Raw genomic sequence first — 21,197 nt, forward strand, 5'->3', positions numbered from 1 at the left:
ACATGTTTCATTATGTTTCCTATGTGTTGAAAATGTACAGATCTGGACCTTTATATCTTTTTTTGGAGACTGGAATTTTTTGAGGGGCTGTAAAGTAAATAAGAGGAGATTTCAAGTTTGTTGCTCAAAAAACCTCACCAAGTCCCTCCCCCAAATCTCCACTTGCTTTCATAATGGAGTGGTAACACCTTACCTGAAATATATAGGCATTGTGCATCTGGTAATGTGAAACTTTTGTTTTAGCCTTTGCCTGGTCTGTGCTCTAGAGATAAGGCAGAAGCATGCAATGGTTCTGGGAGCATTTTAAGCTATTTTATGCCAGAATCATACATATGAAGGAAAAAAGTCTGGTCTCCCTAATTCTGGGCTGATGGGGTCAGAAAGAGCACTGGACTGTTCCATGTGGCAGCAGTTTCAAACTACCCTTTCCTGAAATATTTGTGGAGCTTTGATGTTACTCTACTAGTGGCACTGACATATGAATTAGTAGTGTCCTGGCCCACATTATTCATCTCAGCATCTGACTTTTGTGATGGATTTTGCTCATGTCAGCAGACTGTATTTGATGAACTGACTGGCTTATATCCATTGCTATTCTCAAATACATTTTGTTTCCCCCCTCATTTGTTCTCTGTCAGGAGCTAGTAGAAAGTTTTATGCCTTAATATCGATATGTTTGTGCAAGGATCGCTGCTTATGTGCTTTGTGGGCTGTTACCAATGCCACCAGACTTGCAGCAGTCACTAATATGATGATACTAACATGCTTGAGTCATCAATCCATGTGTTCCCCTTGCTCGCCTGAGAAAGCACCTGCTCCATCCTCTGGGGACCTGGTGACCACGGGAGCAGGTCTGGCACTTGTGGTGTGGTCAGAAAAACAATTCTATTTCTCTTTCCTGCTACAGTGACAGTGCTTGTGCCCAAGGCTGCCAACAGGTACCCACAGGCAGGACTGGCACGTGACTTGCATAACTTGGTCTGAAAATTCTTTAATCAGAGATCTCTAGATCAGTTTTTCAGATACATTCTTTTTCTCATTTTCTGACCTTCATTTTCACTACCCTTGTACCTCTCTTTCTCCACCCCATTCCCTGTCTAGCTAAGCAACTTGCTCTGTTTATTTTTTTCCATCATTCCCAGTTTTGGTGCAACTGTACGCAAGTTTGGTATTGTGTACAGGTAATGTAAACCCTATTAGGAACAGGCCTTACAAGGCTCTGCTCCCAAAAATGCTCTTAGTGCTCCCTTCCAACTATCTATGAGGTTCAGTCATTTGTCCCATAACTCCCCCTTAACAACCGGTGACACCCAGCCATCCCTCACGACACCATCTTTTGGTGGAAAAGCAACATAACTTTTGTCAGCTTTTCACACTGTTTTCTGTCAAGTCCAGCAGTTTCTCATGCCATGTCTTATAGTCTTCCGTGTTCTTGTCAGTTAGCTGAACCTCTCTTAAACTAGTCATTACCTGCAGCTGTAACACCTTGAAGTATGTGCTATCAGAGAGTTTATGTACTTCAACTGTACACAACTCAAAGGTGCTGGAGGAACTGCATTTATAGTCTATGAACAGATTGTTTATTAGATAGTTAATTATGTTGCCTACAGTTGCCCAGTGAGCAAACTGTATTTCAAAAGCATCATTACGTATCAGAGGACAGCTTTTAATGAATAGGTAAGTCACAAGATGACACCGTTATTAAACTTCTTTTCACAACTAAGTGTTAGGGGAAAACCCCCAAGACTTTACAACGTTGCTGGTACCTCTTTTTCTGATAGAGTGGAGTGGGGAGCTTACTGGGAAGTACAGGTTACTGAATGACATAGCTTTACGCATTTGATAGGGCATGGGGCAGCAAAGCACATCCAATCTGCAGGAGGTGGCTGGAAGTGTGGAAAGATACCTATCTTGGGAAGCATTAGTGATAGCTGACTGGAAAGCAACAGATAAATGGGGAAAGGGCCTGAAATTCAAGGTTCCCTCTCAATGTGTGGCAATTATACACACTCTTAAAAGACTGATTGGATTGCTGCAGTCAGATGTGACAACTGTGTAACCTCTACCAACTCTTATTATCCTTCAGGAAACAGAACTGTCTTTTACTGCCATCATTCATATTTTGACAAAAGTGATTCACTGTTATGAAAACAGCATGAATACTTAAAATAGTGTAAGAAATGGTGATCTTTGAAAGCACGCTAGAGGTATAGTGCCCAGAAGCATTTTGTTTTCTTTATTATTAGGCATCATGGTAGTGTCTTTTACCTTTAGTACAATGCATGTCACTTGTTCGCTTTGGTTAAAAGTGAAAGAATTCTAGTCTTTATTATCCTTAGCAGTGGGCTGGCAGAAATATGTCACAATGAATTTTTTTATAAATCTAAAAGTTAATGTAATATCTAATGAAAATGTTGCACTTTGCAAGAAACAACTACTGCACAAAGCATTCAGAGTTCTTGCAAATTATGGTCCCTAGAAAAGTGTAATTCTGATTAATGCTCTCCCTCACATTGATCAGGATACCAGAAGAGGTGAAAAAAAATGGATGTGCAATCACTCACTAATGTAAAAAAACAGCAAAAGCCAATGTTTCAGTTTAGCAATAAAACTGATCTGGAGATCTCTAATTAAAGAATTCTCAGAAGAAAAAGGTCGTTTACCCAAAATTAAAAATTTATGTGGAACAGCTTTTAATTTTATTAGCAATAGAAGTCAAAACAAAAACTGCATTTCTTATTCTTATAACTAAATTATTATTTTTAATTATCCAAATGCATTCATTTTGAATGTGTTTGATAAAGTGTCATGGTTTAACCCCAGCCAGCAACTAAGCGCCACACAGCTGCTCACTCACTCCCTTCTGTAATGCAATGCGATGTGGGAGACAATCAATCAGAAGTGTACAAGTGAGAAAACTCATGGTTGAGATAAAAACAATTTAATAATTTTTAAAAAAGAAATACTAATGCTAATACCAATAGTAATACTAATACAAGGAAAACAAACAAACAAAAACCACAAACAAAAAACAGAAAAATAAAACCCAAGAAAAGGCAAGTGATGCAAATGAAAATAGTTACTCACCACCAATGGACCAATGCCCAGCCAGTCCCTGAGCAGCGGCCTCCCCTGCCAACCTCCCCCCATAGTTTTATTGCTGAATATGACGCTATGTAGTATGGAATATCCCCCTGGTCAGTTGGGGTCAGCTGTTTTGGCTGTGTCCCCTCTCAAATCCTTGTGCAACCGCAGTCTACTTGCTGGTGGAGTGGTGTGAGAAGTGAAAAAGGCCTTGACACTGTGTAAACACTGCTCAGGAATAACTAAAACATCCCTGTATTATCAAAACTGCTTTCAGTACAAATCCAAAACATAGCCCCATGCAAGCTACTATGAAGAAATTGAACTCTATCCCAACCAAAATTAGCACAAAACATTAAACTATTTCACCCTCTGCTCATTCTTTCCAATATACAGAGCAACACAGAAAAATACTTTTTCAGATACCAATATCGTATCTTCCATTTGACTGAGCTGCATAGAACCCCACAGGAGATTCTTGGTTAGTTCTGGGAAATAAGGTTCGTTCATAAATCCCGTCTTTTAAAAGAAAATCAGGGCTGGAGACTCCTACGTAACCATTCCTTAGGTCAAAGGTTCACAGCAAGAAAATAGATCTGACTGAAATGACACTCCCCCTCTTGAATAAAAAAAATAAAAAATAAATGAGAAGATGATAAGAGAATTTTGTAATTTACTGATATCTAGATAAAATTTAGCTATTTAGAAGAATTTAGAGATTTCATGAGGTTCATTTCCAAAATACAGATAGTATATGGGAAGATGAGTGATTGTTTTATATAAATAGATTATTTACAGTCTTTGGAAGACAGACATAGAACTTGACTTTTTTATTAATTAAAAAATAGTTGCAGAAGGATTTAAATTAGGTCACACATGTCCTTGGCTTGGTCTTAAAAAAAAACCAAAGTTTTGAAAATTTCAAAGCTTTCTATTTGGAATTATTGTAACAGAATGCTTTATTTTAGATTTTTTTTTCTTTCATTTTCAAAACAAGTCATTTTTCATTTTGAAAAATAATGTATTCTTATTTAAGATTGGCATTTTTTAAAATGATAAAGAGGGTTTAGTAACACATTTCATATCAAATGAAATATTTTGGTGTGAACTTAAAGGATTTAAATATGCTTCTGATAACAGTGTTTTGGGTTGGTCCAAACCAATTCTTTTTTCTGCAGTTTATTTAAATTGTCCATCAGACTTACAAACCCACTGCTCTCTAGACTAGCATTTCAACAGTAGCAATGAAGAAAACATCTGATAAGGCTTGAAATATATCTGCAGTACAAGTTTAAATAGGTTTAGAGGAGATTTTAAATATTTGATTACAGATTTATACAATTTTCATGCTCTAAAGCCATGGCAGAGTTTCCTGTTTTCACATATTCTTTCTTTCATGCGTCAGAGATACCCATCCTATCTTGTCACCATTACTTTTTTGCAGATTCTTAGAATCTTTATTGATAATCACATTCAGATGCAGAAAGTATATAGCAGAGAGCGCAGAAACTGACAAGAATGCATAATGTACTTCTCTAGATGGATAGCATATGCTGTTTGTCATTAACCAGAATAGTGTGTTCCGTGACATGCAATGAACCACGAGAAGGAAGTAGAACCCTTTCTATATGTCATAATCAGAAATACCTTCTTTAACATGAACAGCTTTTCATTTTTTATCTTTGAATAACAATTTGCCAAATAGGATAACAATTAGTAACTGACTTGGATACTGCTACGTGCAGGTAGAATCCAAATACACAAAATTAAAAGAAATTTTTAAAAGTGTAAATCTGCTTGAATTAAACTTCTGACGGTATCCATGTATGTGAAAGTGTGTTTATATTTTTCTTTTTAGTTTCATTTCTTCTTGCAAGAGCTGGAGTTCTGTTTTAATTGCACAGAATTCCATTCTCAGAATTTTAAGAACTGTAACACAAAGCTTCTAAGTACCAGAAAAACAGAGTTGCATGTGAAATGTATAGACCTCAAGAAACATCATAATTTAATTACCTCCAAAAGCCATACATTAATAATGAATTCTAGAGATAAATATAAGACCAGAAGTAAAGTGTTTGAGTTGAAAGCCTATTGAGAGATTTCCCTAAAATAATGTATGTCCAAACTTCTCATGTATTTATTGACCTGTCATCCCATCTTAGCAAAAGTCTGGAGCTCTTGACTTTCCACTCAATTTTTATTCCAGGCTTTATGCTAAAGAAAAATTCAACAGTTGTAGCCACGCTGAAGTCAAGGCTTTGAAGGAGGAAGGAAAGTAGATACTGCAGGAGCAAGACCACACTTACCAACTAGATAAGAATGATACAGATGGAATTATGGCTTAACATTTAGATTTAGCTTGGAAACAAAATATTAAAATAACTAAATTGCCAACCTTTGCTGGACAATCTGACCATGAAAGATCATTATGAACATTGGCGGCTTTTTGGGAGGTGTCAGGGAATAGCTAGATACCTCTAAGACACTTGTCCTTATTAAATGAAAATTATTTGTATATCTGATATTGTTTGGATGACATGCACAGCTGTGGTATGACTGTGTTACTGCCCAGTATCAGCAAAGCAGGGATGGGTAAAAACTGTTCTTACCTCAATCAACAGAAAGTCTACCAGACAAAAAAAAACGTAACGGCTGATTTCTTTGTATATCATTTCCCTCAGGTTCCTCTCAGCACACAGTTCTGAAGAACCTGTTGTCGTGGTGTGAATTTACTGAAGTAAGATTTTCAAGGGAAAAGGTAAAACTGACAAGTTTGTATTAACAGGTATTTATGAAGGTGGAACCAAATTGGTTTAGCTCATATTAGAGGTGGGTCCAAATACAGGGGTTTGCCAGAGGATTAAGTAATTAACGTCTTGAGTTAACAAAATATTTAAACAGATGATGTGCATTGCTTTCATTAAGAAAAGTGTGTTTTGCTGAATATGAACATCCCATTGCAAATACTTCGGTAAAATAGAATAAACTATCTCTGAGCTTCATGATCATGGATCTTTCAATGCTTATACCTGGGCAGGCAAATTTAATGTTAACGTGTGTATACGTGTTCAACTATGTCCATTCTGTCCATATAATTGTATATATCACGTTTACATAATCCAGATTTCACAATCCACAGAATGAATGACATTCAGTGTGGCTGCAGTGGGAGAGGAGCTTAAACACTGTTATGGCATCACAGACAAATGCCTGAACCTTACAAAGCAGCTGCCTCTAATTGTTAGGGAAATTCACCTTCTGCCTTATAGACAAGGCCTGGAGGGATTGCAGCAGTGATGTAGCACATCTTTTCCTCCTCATTTGTTCCCATCTGCCCATGACTCAGACAGACCAGACACAAGTAGGCAGTTCAGACAATTACAACCTAACATTATAAGGTGCTAATTCTCAACTGGTGGCTGAAGCTCAGTGGTTTCCATGAAAATACTAAGGCAGTTTTGAACTGAATTCCCCAGAGGGAAGGTGCTATTTCCCTCCATGCATGTTCTCTCATCAGATAGCAGTGACAAAAGCCGAAATTTTAATTAAGAATTTAGGTGAGCAAAAAATCTATACAAATGTCTGTTGTATATTTTATTAATCCAAAGGCATTTTTAGAAGTATTGTTTTGCAGGAATGCTTAGGTAAAAATCAGTAATATTTATTTCTCACTGTTTTTGGAAGATAGATGGCCCTTTTTTCCCCGTGTGTGAGAATCTAATGTAAAACCTGAAATATGTATTGCATTATTTTTTTTGCCCCTGCTGTTTTGGAAAAATTAATGGTATGCATGGGCATTATTCTTCATGGTAAATTGTTTAGGTTTTGCTCTTAAACATATTTTACCCTGTAAAAATGTGCGTTTTATATTACAATGAAATAAAGCTATTGTATTTATGCATTCCAAATCACTAACTCTCTTATATTACTGTTTATAAATATATTTTTACAGTTTTTCTTTCCTTTACATGTCTCCAGTAATCCAAGCAGTATCTGCAGTTAAGTAACTTTTTTTTTTTTTTTTAAATATGATTTAACTTTAGAGATGTACAGTTAAATTAAAACTTTAGGGACAATAAAACAAGTTTGGTTAAAACTGAAATATTCTCCTCAGCTTCATTTAAAAGTAAAGGGTTACTAAGCACATGAAATGTGTGGCTGAATTTGAAAAATTGATAAGTTTTATGTTACACATTTCCATGTTTCCTGGCTTTCTGGAACAGGAAGCTGCATTAATAGAGTGTTGTGAGAAAGTACATTTGATACAAACCTAAATGTGTTCTGTTAATAGTAACTATGAGTTTAATTTAATTTCTTATTGGCATTTTTTACCTAAGGATTTTATTTTAAAATGTGTTGGAATGAAGTCTAAAAAAATAGCTCTTGATTTGGGAATGTGGTTTATTAAATGTACTGATATCCTGCACTAATTATCATGGGATTAATTATATTAACTATTATAAGTCTAGAAGGTATGACTACTATGTGAATTTGATTAATAGAAGGGTCTGTGGGGGCAGTTCATCAGGTTGTTCCTTCAGGATGTTTAAAAATTTTGTCTTCATGCAGCAAGTCAACCTGCATCATCTGTGAAGTCCGGTAAGCACTGAGGAAAGTTAAACGGGTGCTTTGTTGGACTGGGACCAAAGTACTTAGCTCTGGGTGTGTTTAAAAGGAAAACAATTTAGAACCATGGGGATATACAGTTACCCCCATTTATGTGGATGCATTATCTGGTCTTCAATAATAATCAGAATCCTACAAAAAAAGTATCTAAAACAAACAAACCAACCAACTCGGAAACTAAACCATAACAAAAAGTCCCTGCCTCCAAACTGTCTTCTGACCTCTCTCAGTATCTCCTCACAGAGTATCATACCCTCACAGGCAGACATGTGGCATTTATGATAGTTTCAGTGCTACTATCCTGTTCAACAGCAGTCTAAGTCACAGCCCTGCAGAAAAATCACGTTGTCTAGGTTACCTGTAAAATCAGTAGCTTGCCAACTAAAAATTATAATCAGGTTTTTTTGGAATGTTTGAAACAAGGAACGATTTAAATAGGTTTCAATAGCTTCAATTATATTCCTGCAACAGAAAATTGTCAGGGCTTGTTACTGAGGGGATAACATCACTGATATCTTTTCAAGCGACAGGGTATTTTTTAGTATGAGCCAATCTTTGCATCGTTAAGCACATGAAAAGCTTTTATTAATTAATAAAGGAAGCAATAATCTGCTTAACTTGACATTGGTGGAAGAAATAAGTAGGAGACTCATTAAAATCCAGGTCCAGCTGATGTCAATCTCCAGAGCATTACTCATTTAAATGAAATTAGTATTTTACTTCTAGGCCAAATTCAGCAATGAACTTAAGTACTAGCAGTTCCATTTAAGATTTATGCTTAAATATCTTTCTAGATTGGGGAGTAGGTAATTTTACAAATCTTCAAATACATAACAATTTGAAAGATTAGGCGTTTAGGTTAAATAATGTGTAAGTGTTGTTATTGTAAAGGAAAACTGTTACTATTAAGAACTGTTATTTTAAAGTCTATATACTTCTTGCAAGAAAGGTAGACAATATAAACCTATATATCAAAACCAACACACTGCTTGATATCATCAAATGCATTTCATGCCTTTATAAAACTAATTAGCCAAAATCAAACCCAGACTAATAACAATAATAACAACAACAGAAGACCAATTTTAAAACCTTAGTATGGTTAAAGTAATTTTGTAATCTGTCATCTTTCCTATTTTAGAAATATAGTATAATATCAAGCATTTATTGTAAGGGAAACAATAACTGAACACCATTGTTAGAGTGGTGTAATATGGTTGAGTAAGAAGAGCCTGCTTGGACCATGCCTCCAAAACATCAACCTTGCTTATCCTTAGGAGACTTTTTTCATAACAAAAAAAACCAAACCAAACCAAAACAAAAAAACCCAAACCAAAAAACAAACGAATCTGCAAAATTCAGTTAACTTGACAAATTAGATTGGTTGATGTGAAGAATCTTTTCCCTGGCTGCCTTAGACACTCTCTGAGAGTACATTTTCTACGCCAGAAATTATTAAATAGACTCCAAAAAATACATAAATCTAAATTTCTCTGTGTGACAGAAAAGGAGAAAAGTCCATAAAGAATCTGCTCAAATTGTGTGGTGATTTCAGACTGTAATAAAAAAGCAGTCTTGACACAACAAAAAATATTTATATTAACAGGTACATTTGTAAAGAACCTTTGCCTGTCTTCCAAGCAGGAATTCCGAAAAGAGTATGCATATAGCGTATTGACCTTACTAGCTGGGTCAGTAGATACAAATGTATTTACTTGGAGTGGAGGAATAGGAAGAAAATTGTGAGGCAAATGGTCACAAGGCACCAAGGCAGTGTTTCATTTCCATCCAGACTAATTTGCTCCAATTCTGTGAGTAGTACAATATGGTGAACATGGTATACAGAGAGGAATATGCATGAGTGTTTATTTAACCAAACATTATATCAAAAGATATAAGTTTGATGGCTACAATAGGCTAGGCTGGATGGATGTGGGTGGGTTCGTACCTCCCACAGCAGCTGGCTCTCAGGGTTAGCTGTCCTTAAACCTGCGTTTTAAATCAGTTTAGGTGAGTCAGTTGAAATGCCCAGGTGGATCTGACACCACACTCCCAATGAAAGTGGAGGAAGCAGCCCCATTCTGCCCTCACTTGCTTTCTTCCTCTCTGCACTCCTGCACAGGCTCTGGTACTCATAACCTGAAGTCAAGCTAGTCAGTTCATTAAACCAGCAAAAAATTAACCCAGCAAAGAAAAGTGATTATTTTTTTCTTTTATTATTATTTTATTATTAGTCTTTTTTATTTATTTTTATTTTTTTTAATACTGACAGGATTAAGTACAGAGTCTTCCATACACCAGAGGTGTTGCAAAGGAGATGGCAGAACTGTGTGGTCTGGGATTAAGCAGAACTGGAAATTTTTTCCTCAGAGAATATGGGTCCTGGCCATTCTGGCTCAGTCAGGAAACAATGGTAGGAAGATGTGAGAAACAGAGGTAGTTTTTTTCAAATTTCATCAAACCATTTGGTTTGTTCAGATGCTTATGACAATCAGATCATCATCTTCTATCTTTGAGCATGGAATAGGATTTTAGCAGTTATTTAAGGGGGAAAAAAACTACCACAAAAGAAAAAAAAATAATTAATTTGCTGAAATACTTCTTTAAAAATTCATTTTGACAGAAGAAAAAAATGTCCTGGGAATTCTCACAAAGCCAGGATGCCCAGGGCTCAAAATAATACTGTATTTTGAGCATTTACTTAGTAAGAGATTTGAGACACATTCTCTGTCTCTGAAAGCATTTGAATGTGTGTATATAGATTGATAACAGATTATATAGATAGCACTATACACAGATAGAGAGATAGACAGAGATAGGACTTTTTTGAGAGAGTGCTTTAAACATCCAACTATCAGCTGTGCAGAGTTAATGTGAGAGTACTCTCATTTATGTCATCTTTGGCTGTTTAAAAATACTTGTATATACCTGAATATTTTTCCAGTCTCAATGAAATTGCTTTCATGTTTTGCTCTTTTTTATTGTTATATCTGTTTTTTTGGTTTTCGCTTTTTGTGGTTTTGTTTTTTTGGTTTGTTTTTTTTAGCTATGGGGAAAAATGCAGTCTGTCTCTTCTGCTTATTTTGAAACCTAAAGATTTTTTTTAAGATCCTTCACTGATCTCCTTCAGGTACTCTCAGACTGCAGCAGACCACCTCTCACCCCTAATAGACTTTACTTTGTGGTCGGGTTGGCAAGTGTCAAGAGCTTGAAGGAATCAATGGGGCTACATGGGCCTCTAGGCAGATCATTGTGGTGTGCTGCAATCCCTGCAGTGCCATTATCACTGAATTCTAGCAGTGAGAAGGGATCTCAGGAGGTCTCTGGTCCAGTCTCCTTTTCAAAGCTCGATCAAGACTGAATTCACACCAGGTTTCTCAGGGCTTTACCTAGTCAGACTGAAAAACTCCGAGGATGAAGACTGCAGAGCCTTCCTGGGAAACCTTCTCCAATGCTCAAGTATTTTCACTATGGCGATAACTTCCTTACACCTAATCAGAACCTCCCCTCCTTCAACTTAAGCCTGCTGCACCATGTACTCCCACCATGCACAACAGTGGCAGCCTGGCTCTGTGCTCTTACTGACCTGATCTTGGGCACGGGCAGGCTGCTGTTGGGTCCCCTCAAAGTCATCCCATCTCCTGGCTGAGCAAGGCCCAGTCCCTCAGCATCTCCTCATAAAGCAAGTGCTCCATACTCAACCAGCTTGAGGGCCTTCTGCTGAACTTGTTCTAGTTTTTCAATGTTTTTCCCATGAGGGAGGCTCAAAATAATGCAGTATTTAGATGTACTCTCAAGTGTTGAACAGAGGGGGATAATCCTTCCACTCCATCTTCTGCCTATGGTCCTATTGATATTTGTTGGTATGATGATTATTTGAATGGGCATCTAAAATATTCAACATACTACAATGTCTTATTTTGTATTTTCTTCCTGTACCTGTACACTATGTTGGTTTTTTTTTCATTTTTTTCATCATAACCCAAAATAGCATGCTCTTATTTTGCCATTAATTCAAACTGCAGCTTGAAATCAATCAATACTTTTGAAACGAGGTTTGATCTCACCCTCTTATGAGGCAAAAAAACATCCTGATGCTTCAGTCTAGTATATGTTGTCATTGTCTGATCATAAGATGATGCTATTATGGATAGCTTATGGGAATAACATAGAAAGAAGAACTGATGTTCACACAATACTGTGATAATTTTCTATGACATATTTCACCTGTAAGCATCTCAAAGAGCTTTACAAATTGATTTATATTCTGCACACAAGGATAATTTCATCCATCCATGTTTATTAGCTGTGCAGCAACACTTCAGTTTAGGACAGGAATTAAAGGCCATAACCAGCCCAAAATGCAAGGTAAATGTACTCATAAAACATTCCTCACAACAGTTAACACTTCAAACTGCTTCCTTTCAGTGCTATACCTACAGCAAAGCATCATTCCTACAATATTAGGCTGTTGAAGGATTTACTGTCCAGATGCAAAATTGAAATTCAGTTTACCCTCGCTGTGTTCACAACAATAGCTTTAGCTAAAATATATATGCAAGGAGGGATTTTGGATCCTTTTTTTTTTTGTAGTTTGTAATTGCAACTATTTTAAAATGCATGTTTCTTTTTCATTGTTTTTCCTGGTCAACTTTCATTTCCTGATTAATTTTCACAATGTTATGATGTGATAGGGATGACTTCCTTGAGAATAAACATGATTTAAAATTGTGCATTGCCAGTGGGATCCATCTGAGGATTTTAGAGCAATATTTTTCTACCTGGATGAAAGATTCCAGAAAATGGTAATTCAGATGTTTATCTAGTTTCAACACAGAACTTATTCAAAATCATGTCCCATTACCTATTTTTCCTTCTCTAAATTTGTATTAACACACTTTTTTTCTCTTTTGCCTAAGATACGTGATGAATGACTAGTCATTGCTAGGAGTTTTTGTTGATTTGTGTGTTGGGATTTTTTTACTTGCATTCATTTATAGATTTCATTTAATTGTTTATATACTTATAATGCAGTATCCTTTCAAAACTTTTTCATCCACATAAGAGCTCTCCAGCATTTTTCAAAAATACGTGGTGGGTTTATTTTCTGAAACAGATGCCAGATATATATTACATATTTCAAGGAATTCATGTAGTGTAAATCCAAAACACATTTTCCGAGTTACTATTTTTCCTAATATTTTGAAGACAGGCTCTGCTAGATAGAAGAAACTATTCTTCTGAAATTTTGAATTAAAAATTCAGCCAGGAAACTTTATCCTAGAATGGTCAGGACATCACATGCAGACTACATCAGTCATTAGGCCATTATTATTTTGTTACATACTTTTTCTGATGCCCAAAGCTCACACAGTAGTAGAAAGCACAGCAAACCTGCTATTTGAAGACTAATAAGTGGGACAGCTTAGTGGGGATGGCTGCTTTGTTGAATTTTTGTCTTCAAAAATGAAGCTTCTCATGAATTGAATTCTCCATACAGGAGTATGTCTAGAGGGAAAATTCTATGGTGAATTTCTATAGATAAATCTTTAAAGAAAATAAATTTATAGGCAAGATTTTTGAGTGACTTTGAGATTGCTATTTAGAAATTAATATTAATTTGCCTGCAATATTAAGGAATTTAATAATCCTTAATTTAAGAGGTTTTTTGGGGTATGGTGAGCTAATCTGAAAATTTCTTAGAAGTCAAAGGCTTAGTCTTTCCCTAAATTAGTCAATGACTTAGAAATCAAAGAAAGTTCTCCATTGTTTACACATTCAATACAGCTGTTAATTCTGTTTTCTGCCTCATCACATAAGGAGCCATGTGTAACAGTTGGCTGCTGTAGCAACAATTTTGAGAAAGATTTCTGGGACAAAGCATAAAAGTAACTTCTCCTCCCAAAGCTCTTCCATGAGAACTCATCACTTCTGTAACTGTGGCTTGTGTGGCTTCTTTGCTAGATGAATACTTTCTTTTTGATGACAAAGAGTTGTCCCAGGTTAACCCAAATCACTGGTTATGGATGCCTCCCTGTTTTCTGCTCCATCATTTTTTTGTGTCTCAGCAATATGTTTTTATTGAATTTATTTTTTGGTGTAAATTTTGAATAACAAAAGGTATATTACTACCGTTGTCAGCCTCATGATTAATGCTTTGTTCTCTTGATAGTTCCTTATCAATGGCTACCCTATAGGATTCATTTTCAGTAACCTCTTAAATCTATGTAAAAAAGATTGCCTGTATTGTATTATATTATATCTTAATCAGAACTTCATACAACACCAAATCCCTCTAAGTCTCTTACATCTAGACAGACCAGTGAACTTTTTATCTCATCTTTTCTAAGGGTACTCTGGGCTACTTTCTAAATCTTTTTGCCTAATTTAAGTTTTAAAAAATAGTATAAGTGGGCTTTGAAATATCTTCTCTTATCCTATGAACATTTGTGAGCTGATTATTCAAGCCTTGTGTATCAAATTGCTTATCTTTTGTAAATACTGACTATATGTTGAATTGTTGAATTGTTTTTTCTTTTTTTTTCTTTTTAATATCATTGATTTATTGCAATTATGGTACAGAAATACTTAGAATAAATGTATTACATAAATATTCTTTTATTTTAATCCACTTTTGTAACATATCATCTTGATCTAGTTCAATGGATTTCCTAAGATTTGTATAGTCCGTGAGGTAATTCCAGAAATACACTTAAAATGGACAACAACCTGACATTCTAGCGATCCTTACCAGCTTTATCAACTCTGTATGTCATCCGTGGTATCTATGGTTGGTGACATATATTTTTTACTTTCTATCTCTCTAAAATTTATTTTTAATTGCTGTTGTCATTTTACCACTCAGTTTGGGTGAATTGTGTTACAATCTTGTCGATTTGTTGTTTCTTTGTATTACAGAATTTAGTTTCCATTCTCTATTCTGTCTAATTTGGGGGGTTTAAGTCAATGATTCTTAGAGATTTTCTCAGCTTCAGGAACAAACATTCACATGAATGTCTGTGGATATTCGTAATATATATATATTTCTGAATGGAACTGTGCTTTATTCACTGACACTAAGAATCATCAAATAGTAGCTCTGAATCCCAATGACTGAACATAAACTTCAAATCTAGTAGCGAATTATGCTATCATGGTGACCTCAGAATAACAGGTGTGAACAGTTTTTATGTTTACAGATTTTTTTTATTGTTCAAATAAAGCATTACAGCTACTGCTGATAACAATTTCACACTTTATTCTTTTTTTTCTTGGAGAAAGTAGTGTAGGCTCATTTTTTCACACATTCATGTTCTGATATTAATTTATTAACTTCAGCTGAGTTCTCACTTGCTCTCTTGATTGTAAAATTGGAATTAATTTCTATGTGTCTGCTTCAGAACCTATTTCTTGGGTTATTCGTGTAATTTGATGGAACCCACAAAGGTAACTCAAAGGTAAAAGGGACAATCAGTTACATTCACTGACTCATATCTTGACTGCTGTGTAAATGAACCACAGATGGCATAATAAAGACTAGGACTGAACTATTACTGTGTATTCTCTTTCAAGATAACTGCAGAATGTTCTGAAAATCCTTGGGATAAGGAGCTTTGCATCAACATCAGTGTTTATTTCTGTTGACTTTTTTTCTTTCTTGTAGTGTAATACTGACATTTGCTTAAGAAAACAAAAAGCGACCTGTAATCTTAATGAAACTTGAGAATCTGCATTGTTTCCTGAAAGACTGCTACAAAAACAAATCTTCTCCATAGACGAAGATAAAATCAGAGTTAACGAATGGTTTCTTGTCAGTGATAAAGGATGGACCTGTAGTTTCTATTCCCAAGGGGTATCATTAGGGACTTTAAGAATCAGGGAAGAGCAAAACAACATGAGTGTTATGGTCTCCATTATGTGCTTTGACAGGATAATATTTGTGTCACACAATTCCTTTCTGATATCTGACAGTCTGGGTTTAATAAAGGAAAATATCTGTTTCTTAAAAGTTAGATGTAGAAATAGAAGCTTGATTCTGAAAGGCCAACATTTACCTCATGCAGCCAGTAGCCCTGGAACTATACTTTAATTGCAGTCAAGTTTTTAGTCTACAAAGTAGAATCATTCTTGCCTATGCATTTGTGAAATAGACTGCATACACGGAAGTTGACTAAAATAAGGGCAATTTCAGTTGCTGGTGTTGGCAGCAAGGCTTTTAAACAGACACCAAGCAGCAGCTCAGAACAGGATGTACAGCACTGCTGTGAGATACATGAATGCAACTGCCTGAGTTCTAATTTAATCTGCCCATAGTGATAATACACAATCATGATGAACCTGCCAGAGGCTATTTAATAGTTAAGACCTTGGATAGACATCTAATATGGAAGGTAGTTTCTGAAACAGATCTGGGCTGCTTAACACCATGTTGGAGTATAACGATAGTTCAGAGGAAATACAGTTCCAGTGATCCTTGTACTAGATCCAAGGACAATCTCTTGGCTCTTCTGGAAGCCAGAACCAGTTTTGATATTGATTTCAGCTGGAGCCGGACCAGCAAAAAATAGATAAATTAATCAACTTTTGTGTATGATCACAATACAAGGCTGCAGTTTTTCCTGGCATGCTAGGACACAATATCTGAAAAAACAGCATGATGTTTAAAAAAATTTTTTTCTTAACAACCAGTTTTCACAGGATTAAGGCAGCGAAGCAAACAATAATATATTGCATCTAATTCATTATCTCCTGTAAATTTTGTTTTGATGTTTTATCCAACCCTGCATTTCTTTTGATTCATAAGAACTGTTTTGAGTTTATAGAGTTGCAGTGGGGAGAAGATGTTGTAAATTTAATTGGATGGTTTTATAAATCTGAGGAAAATACAGCAATTAGAAATAAAAAACCCACAAGAGTTCATAAGTAAAAAGAAAGCATAAATAAATGACCATTCTCACTTGAAGAATATTGGTTACCTCTCTGAGTATCTGAACTTTCTGACTCAGCATACTGTTAATTTAAAAAAAAAAAAAAGAAAGAAAAATGTAAAAACCCTAAAACCCCCTTCAATTTCCCTGTAATGCCAAAGCCCTGTTCAACGTTGGACAACACATGCTAATGAAAGGAAGGCCAAGAGTATGCAAACCCTTTCCATATAAATTCAGCAGTCAATTTTACGAAATTTTTCATAGCAGTAAATACTTTCTCTGCAACAAAGGTTAAGGCTGATCTTACACTTCATATTCTATACTTATCACTCACAAATTAAATTCCTGAAGAAAACTTTAAAAAAACCCTTATGGCAAATATTATTATCACAGAGATGCAAACATAGTAAAAATAAGTGGTTTTCTAGTCTGGCCTATAAAGAAGAGTAGATAGGCAGTTCTCTAACAGAGAACTATTCTATTGTCAGATGTTCAGAGCTACTTTTCACTTTGTAATATCAGCAAACACTGATACAATTCCATAAACCACTAAGCTAAAAATAATGTCCATGTGCACTACATAAAAATGTCTTATCAATTTTATTTTAATCATAGATGCATTAGATTCTTTTCCTAATCACTGTCAATAGTGATGGTACCAAATATAAATACAGTAATGACTTTTAAAGGAAACTGCATGTTACTACCAAGACAGCTGTGCTTATTAATCAGCTTCCCATAAACCCACCCCAAAAACACCCCATACAAGCAAGTTAAATTACAATCAGGCTATCTGAAAACAGTCACTATAAATAATCCCTTTCAATTAATCTCTTTTTAAACTATAACACAACATGTCCCGACTAAAAACATTTTGATGAGTGTACCAGTATTTCTCATTTCTCAACCTTTGACACTTTAATAGGCTTACTTTGCTATGAATAAATCACAGGAGTTTTTCTTTAGAAGGGATATCAAGCAAAAATAGAACTGATTACACCTATACAAAAGTCTCGTCTCCCAGAAATGGTCAAAGTGAGTGAATTTGGGGGAGATGGATATGGGTAACAGAAATTTTGACTTCTGAACATATGTTAACATCAGGAGTAATTTGATTAAGGACATAAGTTTATTTTAAACTCTTGAAAATGTTTGGAGTTATTTTAAAGACAATTACTTATAATTTTTTTTTCAAGTGGGTTTCCACTGTCTGCAGTGGAGCACAGCTATACCTCAGGTAAGCGTAAGAGTAGGTAGTACAGATACCTAAAGCAGCCCAGCTGCTGCTGAATGACACCTGGTGTAAGCTGATTTATTTTCCTTCTCATAATAATGACACATAACCATAGAAAAGTCATTTTCTTAAGTGCTGACTATAGAACTTTATTACCATAAGGAAGAAAATTAAGTATTTTTCCCAGCGCCACCCTGTTACGTTTTCTCCCGTATTCTCATATCTTCCAGCTTCTTACTGTAAATTACTTCTCCATTGTGAATTAAAACCAAAACATATAATCATCCTGGACAATTTAGCAACTTTGTTTCTTGCCCAGGCTATTTGTCTTTTGCTTTTATAAGTTATTTATCCATTGCATTTATGAATCTTTTATTAGTCTTTGGGCTCTCCTCTCAAAAAATTTGTTACAGTTACGCAGTTGTTTCTTGAAACAATGTTGGTCTAAGGCTGTACAATGAAATTCAGCTAGCCTCAGAGCTCAATCAAATAACTTTATTTTGTACAAGCAAACTTCTGCTGGTATCAAGTACGTAGGCTGGCTGTGCAGAAGAAGGCTCAGTAGCAACGTCTGTTCTCTCGTATTTCTCTCATTCAGTTTTATTAGGATTTTGTCAGAGATTGAATGTGGGGAATTGTCAGGCATTATTCAGACAGTTAAGAGAGTCGAGGATTACATCTGGCTAGTCGTCCTTTCAACTGCTTGGCAGTGATGTTCTTCCAGCAGTTCACCTAGTGTTCTGAACTGAGCTTAAACTGTACATGTGTCACTAGCATGCCTCATACATAGAGTCCTTTCATTATCAATATTTCTCAGTAATTTCTTTTGGTCTCTCAGCCACTCCTTTTCATTGTGAGTGCTAGGTGTTGGAAGTAATATGTTTGAAATCATACCCCATCATGAAAACAGACAAAGCAGCCAACTGTGACTTGCTGTTACTGAATATTTCTTCTAAAATGCTCAATGAAAAAGAAGGCATCTTTTAACTTTTCAATTTTATTTTAATGACCTCTTGACTTGTGGTTCCAAAGATAATTAAAAATTCTACATAACTACAGAGTATTCTGAGGTAACCAACAAGGTATGTGTTTTTTTCTTTATGAAAGTGAAAGACTATTCTTCACCACTGTATTTCAAATAGTGTTGTGAGTACATGAGGTTCTTTGGGTCATTTTTGCAGATTATGTATTTCTGTGCTGTGTTTTCTACCTGCTGTTTGCTGGCTTGTGCTCCAAGACTTCGCGCATTGCCAGTGTTTCTCCCAGTTTCAATATGTCTTTGTGTAGGATCGTAACAAGATTGTTTCATCAGCTATGCCAAATCCATTTTAAAGATAGGACGAAGCTGTTCTTAAGAGTCTAAACTCTCTGTAACTTTTATATTGGGGTGAAGCTGTAACAGTATCTCATGAATAAATACTCTTGCAATTTGTTTCCATTTAACATTAGCAGAAAAATGATTCCAAGATATTTTTCTCTGATGTCAGTTTAGTAAAATGATACTGGATTACAGCAATTAATCCAAGAGCTCTTCACACAAATATTCTGTAACAGCTTTGGGTAAATTCTGCGTGAGGTTTCCTTGATATTTTGGGATCTTCATCATCTAAAGTTTTTACAGCCAGGTTACTTGAAATAATTTATGTATATGTTGGTCTGGAGGATGGGCTAGAGAATGTACGAAGTTTCTTCCAATCCTATGACACATACACAAACAAATTTTAATATCAAAGGCAAATCCTCTTTGACACCATTACTGTCTGTTAGTGCTTTTGGTTTTCTTTTGCCTTTGGTTTCTAATTAGCATGAAATTAAACATCTTCAAATAGCAAAGCAAGCTGTCACATGACTGTACATCTGCAAAGTATCATTTCTCAATGTTGTGGGTCCCCGGCTCAAGCTGTAAACCTTGGAACAATAATCTGTGAACTTCAGTTCATTATCACTCCACTGGAAGGAGCAGTTCAGTGAGAGGAAAACTTCCGGTAATTGCTGAAATGCCTGTGGGATTCAAAACATCATAGCACTGTGGATAAGATGCTGAACAATTTCTTCAGCCAAGCAAGGGAAATATAACTCCAAATACTAATTTTACATCTCCTTCCTTAGGGGTTTTTATTATCTACAAGTAGAGAACAGAAGCAAATGAACTGAGAAACATTAAGCAACATCTTTCCTGGAGGTATCCTTGAAGACATTCAGGAAAGACAGAATTCACTCTTCCTCTTCTTCCTACTTTGACCTGAATTCCACTTTCTTATAGTCTCAGGCAGATGGGAATGTGTAACTCTTGTCAGTTTGCTGTGCTACTGCTTTATGATATATTAACATAGAAGATAAAGGCAGAGTGGATTCTTTAGAGCTAATCATAATCTGCCAAATTCAGAGTATAAAATAGAACACAAGTCTGTTCCTTCTGCAAAAGTGTACTGGTGAGACTGCAGCATCTTGAAGAAACTGGGAATAGAAACTGTCAAGAGATAGATAAAAAATGATTCACATTCATCTCTAGCATTAATACTGTTTTTTAAGTTTGGGGTTCTGTTTTAGGTGTTGGTGTTTGGGTTTTGTTATGGTTTGAGAGAGCCCATAACAATCTATTGTCGTTAGACAATTATTCTATCACCCGATGACCCCTCCCCACCCGGAAAGGGGAATCGGGGAACACAAAGAAAACACAAAGGTTGAAGTATAAATAGATTTAATAGACTAAGACTAAATAATTAACAATAATACTAAAGAATCAGTATTAATCCCGATACTGATATAAGATATACAGAAATTATACTCAGCCATCTATATCAGGAGGAAGCTGTGCACTCCCAGCAGTGGATAGCAAGTATCAGACACTGCGAGCGCAATGGCTTCAGGAGGAAGGGAAGGCCTCAGGGCTCTGGCACCGGGGCAAGGAGTTGTCCGGACCGCCGCCATCAGGGAGAGAGCCAGCTACGCAGCAAACTTTTCTAATTTATATTGGATGTGACGTTCATGGTATGAAATACTCCTGTTGGCCAGCCTGGGTCAAATGCCCAGGCCTTGCTCCTCCTTGTCCCTGCACCTGGCAAGGCTCGAAAACACTAACCTTGAATCCCACAGAGCCTGGCTGGCTATAAAATAAATATTTTCACAAATTCAGACACTAGAGTCTTCTAAAAGTGTAATTTTCCCCAGCATTAGAAGAAAAGTTAGTCCTGTGTCTCTCAACCCAGGACAGGTTTTTTTGTTTAGTTCTTTTTTAAATCAGCATATAAATTCAATTTTCCACTGCGGTCTGTGAAAAGGTCTTATAGAAAGTCGTATCAGGTACTCTTTTCCTTTGTCTGCTG

Source organism: Numenius arquata, chromosome 4, assembly GCF_964106895.1.
Source record: "Numenius arquata chromosome 4, bNumArq3.hap1.1, whole genome shotgun sequence".
NCBI lineage: Eukaryota > Metazoa > Chordata > Aves > Charadriiformes > Scolopacidae > Numenius > Numenius arquata.